The sequence below is a fragment of the Morone saxatilis genome, unplaced genomic scaffold, assembly GCF_004916995.1.
Source record: "Morone saxatilis isolate NCDOM2014 unplaced genomic scaffold, NCSU_SB_2.0 Contig0, whole genome shotgun sequence".
Lineage (NCBI taxonomy): Eukaryota > Metazoa > Chordata > Actinopteri > Moronidae > Morone > Morone saxatilis.
Window position 1 is genome coordinate 7,911,218 of NW_023339650.1, and position 8,575 is coordinate 7,919,792.

At 38.1% G+C, this 8,575-nt stretch overlaps 1 long non-coding RNA gene across 1 annotated transcript; it reads left to right on the forward strand.

Moving 5' to 3' along the window:
- Positions 1–1,176: 1,176 nt before the first annotated feature.
- Positions 1,177–4,538, forward strand: LOC118321722. Its single transcript, XR_004796417.1, has 3 exons — positions 1,177–2,166; positions 3,232–3,357; positions 4,285–4,538. It is a non-coding gene; the product is annotated as an uncharacterized LOC118321722 (long non-coding RNA).
- Positions 4,539–8,575: the final 4,037 nt, after the last annotated feature.

Sequence of the window (8,575 nt, forward strand, 5' to 3'; positions counted from 1 at the left end):
TGAGAGCTTACTTCAGGTTTCTGTGAAGACTTACAATAACATGCTTCTTGTATATCTTTTTAACCAAACTTCTGAAGAATGTTATTACAAGTTTTTGCAAATAATTCAAGCAATTGTTGTGCTTGGTCACTGGCTCGGTTCACATTCCATTTGTGGCTGATCTGAACATTTTTGAGCATGTGGTCAAAGTGGACCATACTCTAGGTAACTTACAGATGTTGATCAATTTGCATAGCCCCGAGTCTCTGCCATAAATACCGTGTTTATCTGCCATTTATTACTTATATTCAGGAACTGTTATCTTTAACTGTATAGGTGTCGTCATAGATTAGCAGAGAAAACATTTTCAATTGCTCCAAAGGACAAATTAAAGATTAAAGGTGACTAAATATTATATATTAAATTGGTATAATAATTTACTTAAATAAATTGATTATGTTTATCTTAAGAACTGATCAATTATATTTATTGTATATAATCATTTATAAACATTTGAAAGCTCTAAAATCAAAATTAGTGTCTTATTTGTTAACAAAAAAGGTACATGACAGGAGATCCCATCCAGTAATACCACTAATTAATACATTATTAAGACAATAGTATTCTTGGAACAGTAACCTGTGCTTGATATGCTTTTTCCACAAAACAATCCGTAAAAAGTCATCTAGTCCAGCTACCTCATTAAATCTATGAATATGTTAATTGTGTTCATTTCTAAAGTTGTCATTCTCAGTATATGTGTTTCTACATCACATTTTTACAAACTTAACCAGGCATTATACACATTGATGCAGCACTGCGGTTATAACATTTTACTGCTGTAGTTGTTTAAGGTTGTATTAACTACTTCATATACTGTTGGGTAGATTAATCTACAGCAATGCATCATATTCTACAAGATCATGTTTGTAACGTTGCTGTCCTATGAAAACCACGTATCTCTCAGAAAAACAGTCCTGTGTTCAGCATGGTGACAATACATTTTCCAGCTAATTCAAGAGGGTTTTAAATAGATAATGAGAATAATAATATAATAAGAAGAAAGAGAATTCAATCCACAAAGGAATAATTAATCATTCAGTTTATAAGAAACATTAAAAATACAAATACTGTTAATATGACATAGTCATGTGCTATCATTAAAGTTATACATTTTACAATAAATCAGGTCAGGGAAAGAAATTCCTGTACATTTACTCACTGCCTACTGGAACAAGTCCATCCCCAAAGTGAGGTTATGGGCAGTGCAAATGAAGAAATGAATAAATAAATGAATGAATGAATGAATGAATAAAACGGTCACTGAGTGAATGAGGGCAGGTTTGGAGAGGTGAGAGGTGACCAGAGGAGTTCACCTCCAGACAGGCACACAAACCCTGGGCGAGGAAGGGAATGACAACTGCTCACCCATGGAATTGAGCAAGGCACTTAATGGACCTTTTTCACAGCATCCAGTTTGACATGAAGGGTAAACACAGGTGTTAGGCTACTAATATTACAAGTTAAGGTTCTGTTCAGTTTAGTGTAGTAGTAGAGCCTTTCTGATGTGCCACCATGCACAAAGGCATTAATTAGTATCATTAGTAACACCTGTTTACCCTACTATTGGCTGCTGAAAAGGGGTCTTATGTGCTGTTTTGGCTGAAGCAGCAGCCCTTAACGTGCTCATGTGTGGCATTTCACTTAAACAGAGCGTTTGAATGAATGAGTAAAGGGGTCAGCCAGCCCCAGAGGTACGTCCTCCAGCTGTGTGTCCAACAAGCCTGTATGGAAAAAAACTGTCTTAAATCAACAGTTTTGCCTCCATGCATCACAACAAACAGCCATGTCATCACAGACCACTGCAGGGTTAGCCGTAACGTTTTACATCTAAATTCATCTGGGACAGTAAAGTGAAACCTGCTAAGGACGGAAGTAAAAAAAAAATCACATGCTGAGGTTGCACTGCTGCGTTAAGGGTTAGAGCGCCGGACGTGTGAAAAGACTTAGGCTATCCCTGCAGTCGAAAGCCGCCAGAACCGCAAGCAATAGTGAGAGGAGGACTGCGTTTGTCTCCACGGTGTTAAAGCCGCACGAAGTGAGCACCTGAGCGGCGATGAAGACCCGCGCGAGAGCGGCAGTTTCAAGCCCTAGCCCGCGGTGAATATGAATGAAGAATGACCAATGGTGAGTAAAGAAACAGCGTACTACGGCGTGGAGGTGAACTCAAGTGGCCTGAAGCGGTGACGCACTGAATAAAAACTGACATTCAACACACCAACATGTTAGCGCCGTATTAAAAGCTGAAGTTCGCTCAGTGTTTAGTTTTAGGTCTGTTTAAAGCGCACATGCAAAAGCAGTCCCAAAAGCAGCGTAGTGAAACCGTTTCGAAACCTACCGGAGCCGCATCCGTCCCCTTGCCTTCTCCGCCGAGCGACTGGCTGGTTTACTGTATGTTGGAGACTTTAAGGATTTTCCAACCCGGGGAATTCCGCGTAAATAACTTCCCATATGCCAGTCAGAAGGAAACTGAAATAGATTTTAGGATTTACGGGAATTGGCTTCTGGTTTATAAGAACTGATAGGACTGCTTGGAGTTCCACTTAGCCTAAATGTTAACATCCGGAGATATTAGTAGTAAATAAGAAAATGCCTCTTTTAGGGTGTTATATTATGATGTTGTTGGATTTTAATTGCTGACGCATTTACGTATTCAACATTATAATCTTGCGACTAATCATGTGCAGTTACTGTATACACTGTATGATAATTTAATCTATAACCATCATATTCTATATCATATTTGATACAATAATGTTTTTAATGTTAAATTTTAATCTATAAAGTAGCCTAACTAGTAACTAAAGCTATTCCATAAATGTTTAGGGAAAAAGTTGAACGTAGCATTGAATGAAAACACTAAAGTACAAGTGCTGTACCTCAAAACTGTACTTTAATTAATGTACTTATTGATGTTATTTTCCTATATAGGTTGTTGTTGTTTCATTGAACTTACTGTAATCATGGTAGCCTGCTGTGATGTTTGGTCAGAAGGATTTGAAGTGGTTTTTAAAGTGGGGTTCAAGGGCAGGGTACAGGAATAAAGTTGTACTAAATTGAATGGACACTCAGGACCAATTGTTATGGAAAGTGTTAAACTGTATTACACGCAGACATGTTCTGGATTAGATGACTAATGTCTCTGTCTCCCTCTCTCCCCGTGTCCCTCTCCCTGTGACCATGAACTCTCAGCCTCTTCTTTGCATCAGTCTCCTTTTTCTTCTGCTTCTACCTCTATCTCTGTCCTGTGACAGCAAAAGACATCCCACAGAAGTGAAAAACGATTACATAATCGTGCAAACTCATCTTGAAAACACAGTAAGTGAGACACCAATTCTTATTTAGTTATTTATTTTTCATTTATTACCATTCCATTCCCTGCTTGCACATGAGGGAAATAAACTTTTGTCATCCAGCGAGAGGAAATGATCGCTCAAGGGATCAGTCCCATCTAATGTAGAACAAGATGCGTCGCAGAATAATTTTTCTCCTCATTAAGGAGGAGATGGAATTACCGTAAAAGAGAAGCAGACAAGTTAAAGCAACACTTTTAAAGGTGCTGAAACACTGGAGATGTTGATCGTGCAAAAGCAGCTGCAACCTAATATTGGGTATGAAATGTTAACCAGTTTGTGTGCATTCACTGCACAGTCAGACTGGACTTTCCTTCTTCCTCTGTTTTTTTGTTATTTATAATTTTTTTATACATCTTCCTGCCCTGTTACGAAAAAAAAGGCTGCCAGTCATACAAGGAAACTAAAGCAAAACAAGGAAACAAGCTGGTTTGCATGTTAACATGAAGTGAGAAAAACACACAGGCTCAGATATGTGTCTGTAATTTGTGGGAAAGCCTGTATGGAGTGCACTTCACACTGGGTGTAACATGCAGGTAGAAGTTTGAACTGTAAATATAGCGTATCACAATTGTTATAACAAAAACATTCTTTGAAAGCAATAAAATGTTTCCATAAAAATGATAAACAAACAACTTGAAACTAAGGGTTTCCTTATAGCTCACGTACTAGAGCAGGTTCCCCGGGTACCGAGTCGGAATCCATCCCCTCTGCTGCATGTCATTCCCTTTTTTATTCATCTTGAGTTATCAAATAAAGGCAACCCCCCGAAAAAATAATTATATATACAGTGTATGTATATATATATATATATGTATAAACTAGCTGCCTTTTGTAAAATCTTCCTTTGTATTACTAACATTTACCATTGTGATGCTTTCATTTATTCAAGAAAGGAAAAATCGGAAGCTTGCTGCATAACTCATCCTGCACAAGAGTGTGGAAACACAAGCAACCTAACTGCACGTCTGGCAACATGGTGAGTAATAACTATCTTGTAGTGGTCAGCTTTAATGTTGCTAAATGTTTTTTTGATACAAGTCCTTTTTGTTCAGTGATCTGCTTGGCATATCATTTAGTAATGCCTGAGTGTTTGAAATATTACCAACAGTGTACATTAAAGGTCCAGTGCGTAGAATTTAGTGGCATCTAATGGTATATTTACAGATTGCTGTTCACTCCCCTACACCTCCCTTTCCAAGCACGAGGGGAAACTATGGCGCAAAATGTGTGAATAACATAAACAGCCCTGAAACACATTTATAGTGCGTCAATAGTTTGTGCTGATTTCTTTAAACACATCATTCTTTAGGACTTTACATCATGTAAGCATGATACCAACTAAAAATACAAATAATAAAACTAGTTTTTGACAAAGAGACCCAATACTGGGAAACATAATTAGCTAATAATACAGGATCTGTGATGGTTGAAATTGTATTTTGATTGAGCAGTTTCCAAATGATGGAATGACTTGGGACTTTTGGAAACTACAATGTGAAATTGATATCACAGTCAAAAAGGCAGGTCATTGACCAGAAAGAGGCAGCAGTGTGCACAGACTGAGCTCATCAAGAACATCCCCTCAACCATCCCTAATACACCTGTTGCCTGTAACTCCTCACTTCTCCCTCCAGCTCTTCTTTGGAAATAACTTCAGTGACTAGGTAGAATTTTGTTCTTTTTGAAGCAGCCGCCATCTTGAAAAGCTTGTAAAATTGCCTAAGTCACATTCTTGACATAGGCCATCATACTGCATGGGTAGAATCGCATGATCTGTTCAACTGAGGATGAAGATGATTTTACCAGAGGTGGCCAGCATCATAAGGAGATTATTTAGGCAAAATACTTAAGCCATTATCTTAGAAAGGTGATGATATAGTTAGTTAAAGTTATTATAATGGCCAAGAATTTAATAGACCACAACTTGTGGGAAAATGTGCCATAAAAGGCCTCATTTCACAATTACATCACAGAAACATCAAACCATAAATCTCATTCTGTCTCTCAGCAAACACAAAGCCAGTATTGTAATGTCTGAGACATGGAATGTCAGAGGAAATGGATCAAAAGTCTTATCAGCCTGGCCCCAGTCATTGTTGTACAGTGACATTTTTCTATAACCAGCACTGATTACAGCAGCTACACTTTAAAAACGGTTGTGTTAAAATCACAGAGTAAAACACAGCAAAATGATCTGTGTGGAGCATGACCTGAGTAACTCAGCTCTCCCATGATCAAATTTGTTCAGAATATTTAAAATGGTATGTAATGAATCAAGCGATACAAAGGGAGCTGTGTGTTTTCATTTCTCTAACAAGCTCAGTGAAGAATGTTGAAAATCATTTTCACGTTGAACCCTTAACTTTCCACCAGACATGTTGATGTTGGATGATTGACTCAACGGGATTGAAGTCCCGCCCCTTGTTACCCTGCTCAAATGACAGTTGAGGAAGCCTTTGTCAACTTCCTCCTTTCCTGTACTTGCACATGCTATGTGCTAGGCTCATCTGTGTTGAGCCAAACACAGCAAAGACAAGCACATTTTGAATGCTGTTAAAAGAAAAGACATAAAATGGCAAATGGACTGCACTTATGTAGCTTCTTTCTAGTCTTCTGACCACTCAAAATGCTTTTACACTACATGTCACATCCACACATTGATCGCAGAGGCTTATCACAAACAGAACCTAATCCATTCACACACCAATGCACAGCATCGTACGCAATTTGGGGTTCAGTATCTTGCTCAAGGACACTTCAACATGCAGCAAGAGTAGCCAGGGATCAACAAATCACCAACCTTCTGATGGGTGACCAACCCGCTCTTCCGCCTGAGCACAGCCACCCCAATTCACATATAGTCACATTAGCGACCTAATCTTTATTAATTGTGCGCTAGCTAGTTACATTTGATAGTTAATGTTAGCAAAATGCTAGATAATTAACTGGCTAACGATTTAAGTTTATTAGTCAACTAGTTAGCTAACCTTTTGCTAACATTAGCGAACTTATGATAGGACTGTATACTATATGTCACTTTTATTTTTTAACCATCTTCAATATGTGGTCTTTTCAACACAGATGAGTCTAGCACATAGTATATCTAAGTACAGGAAAGGAGGAAGTTGAGCAAGGTTCCAACAGGGGTCCTTTAGGTTCTTTCTTTCTACAATATTTGTGCTTTCCCTACAGTATAGGGAAAGATCGTGGTTGTGGTTAAACCAATCAAACCTAGTTTAGGTTTGGAAAATACCACAGTTCATGGTTACAAAAGCCAATGTTAATTTCAGGTGTGTGACAGGATGTGAAGTCAAGTCTACTGTTTGGTATGTATTGGTCATGTATTTTACACCCCCATTTATGACCCCAACTTCCACACCCTTACTGTTCGCTCACTTTAAAAAGGACATACTGCTCAGTGCTTCCTGCACTAGCAATGGATTTTGGCACTGGACATGAATCTTGAGGTGCAGACTCATCCAGTAACAATGATATTCAGTTCACTGGTCTGTGGAAGTGTAACAGAAATGTTATTACATTCAACTTTACAGATGTAATTTTTACATAGTAAAAGTGACCATTGCATTTACAATGGAACACTAACCTTGCAATCCAGTTGTGGAAGAAAGTTGTGATACATTTATGGTAAAAAAGAACGTGTTCAGGTTTAGGATTAGCACCCTAGAGAGCACTTTGCCATGTACAATAGGGGCATCTAAGAGGGTACCTTTGTAGTATTTTGGCTTCATCCTCTGAGTTTGTGGCCAAACTACTTGGATGTCCCTGATACCCGATACTGGTATCAGTATCAGTGCATCTCTAGTTATATAAGAACTGGAGCATTTTTTTTTTTTTTTAATTTTAAAAAATAGTAAAGAACAGCTTTTCTCATTGAAAATCTGGTTGAAGTTTGCCCATCATAGATGGTGATAGACAGATGGTTCATCCAATTACCAAGTATTTTTTTGAAAGTGCCTGCTCTTTTCCAAATAGTTTCCAACAATGACAGATGGTTCTATGTAATCCAATAATTATCAGTTTATATCAGAATCAGAATCACTTTTATTGGCCAGGTATGTGCACCCATACAAGGGATTTGACTTGCTCTCAATATACAAACACAGACTAACAGCATAAAAAAACAGAAAAAGTTTGACAAAAAAGACATAGACTTATATGTACAGTTAAACATATCTATAAACAAAAATTTGTAGACATATGTGGCTATTCATATAGCCTCAGTGTTTATGGACATGTGTAGAGGTATGTTTGAATAGGATTAACACAGTTTATATCTAGTTTTACAGTGCTAAATAGCAGTGCTTATCATCCCCTCATAGAGACAAACAGACCTAAATGATCCAGTTATAAGCTTTCATTGATCTGCTGCTAGTTGTTTTATGACATGCTTGTGCTGCTGTTCCCATCACACACCATTGATTGTGTAAACAGCAGGCCCCCTTGTAAAACTGCCTCAGTCCACAGCAATGTGTTAGGCTGGTTGTGTGTGTGCTCGTGTGTTTGAGTTCAATGATAAAGTGATAATTCCAGATCAATGAGAGATAATGTTTAAGGATGCTACTCTTTTTACTGACATAGCCTCAGAAAGCAGCTGTAAAATGTTTTACTCTGTTTATTTTACCTTTAACCTAACCAGACACCTCTATTTAACTGCTTATGTTGGAGGGCCCGCCTACTGCTCTTCTCTTTGAGTTTGGTGATTTGTTTATTCATCAGAGCAGGCATACGTCACTTTATTGTGTTCAGAATGACCAAGCTCCCTTTTGGGTAAAAAAACAAGTGCTGTAAAAGTTCTGCAGCTAAACGTAAAAAGACCAGTGTCACCATGCCAAAATGCTGCTATGTTTCATTTTGCACATCAAACAATAAGAAAAACACTGTGAATGACCAATGAGTGAAAAGAAGAGACCTGTGGTTTCATCCACAGAGAGGACGAAAATTGTAAACTGTGGGACCCTGCCAGTCACTTGTGTATGTCTGTGGCACTTCATCACAGGTTAGTTAATGATGTTACTAAGTAAATGACATGTGTGCCGATTGTGACTGTAGATCAAAGCGCATCACCCATCATCTTTTAGAATGGAGTTTGGTTTGACAATCCGCTTAAAAGACCACTGGGAGCAGAGGGTATTTAAACCTTAATAATTCACATAAACTGA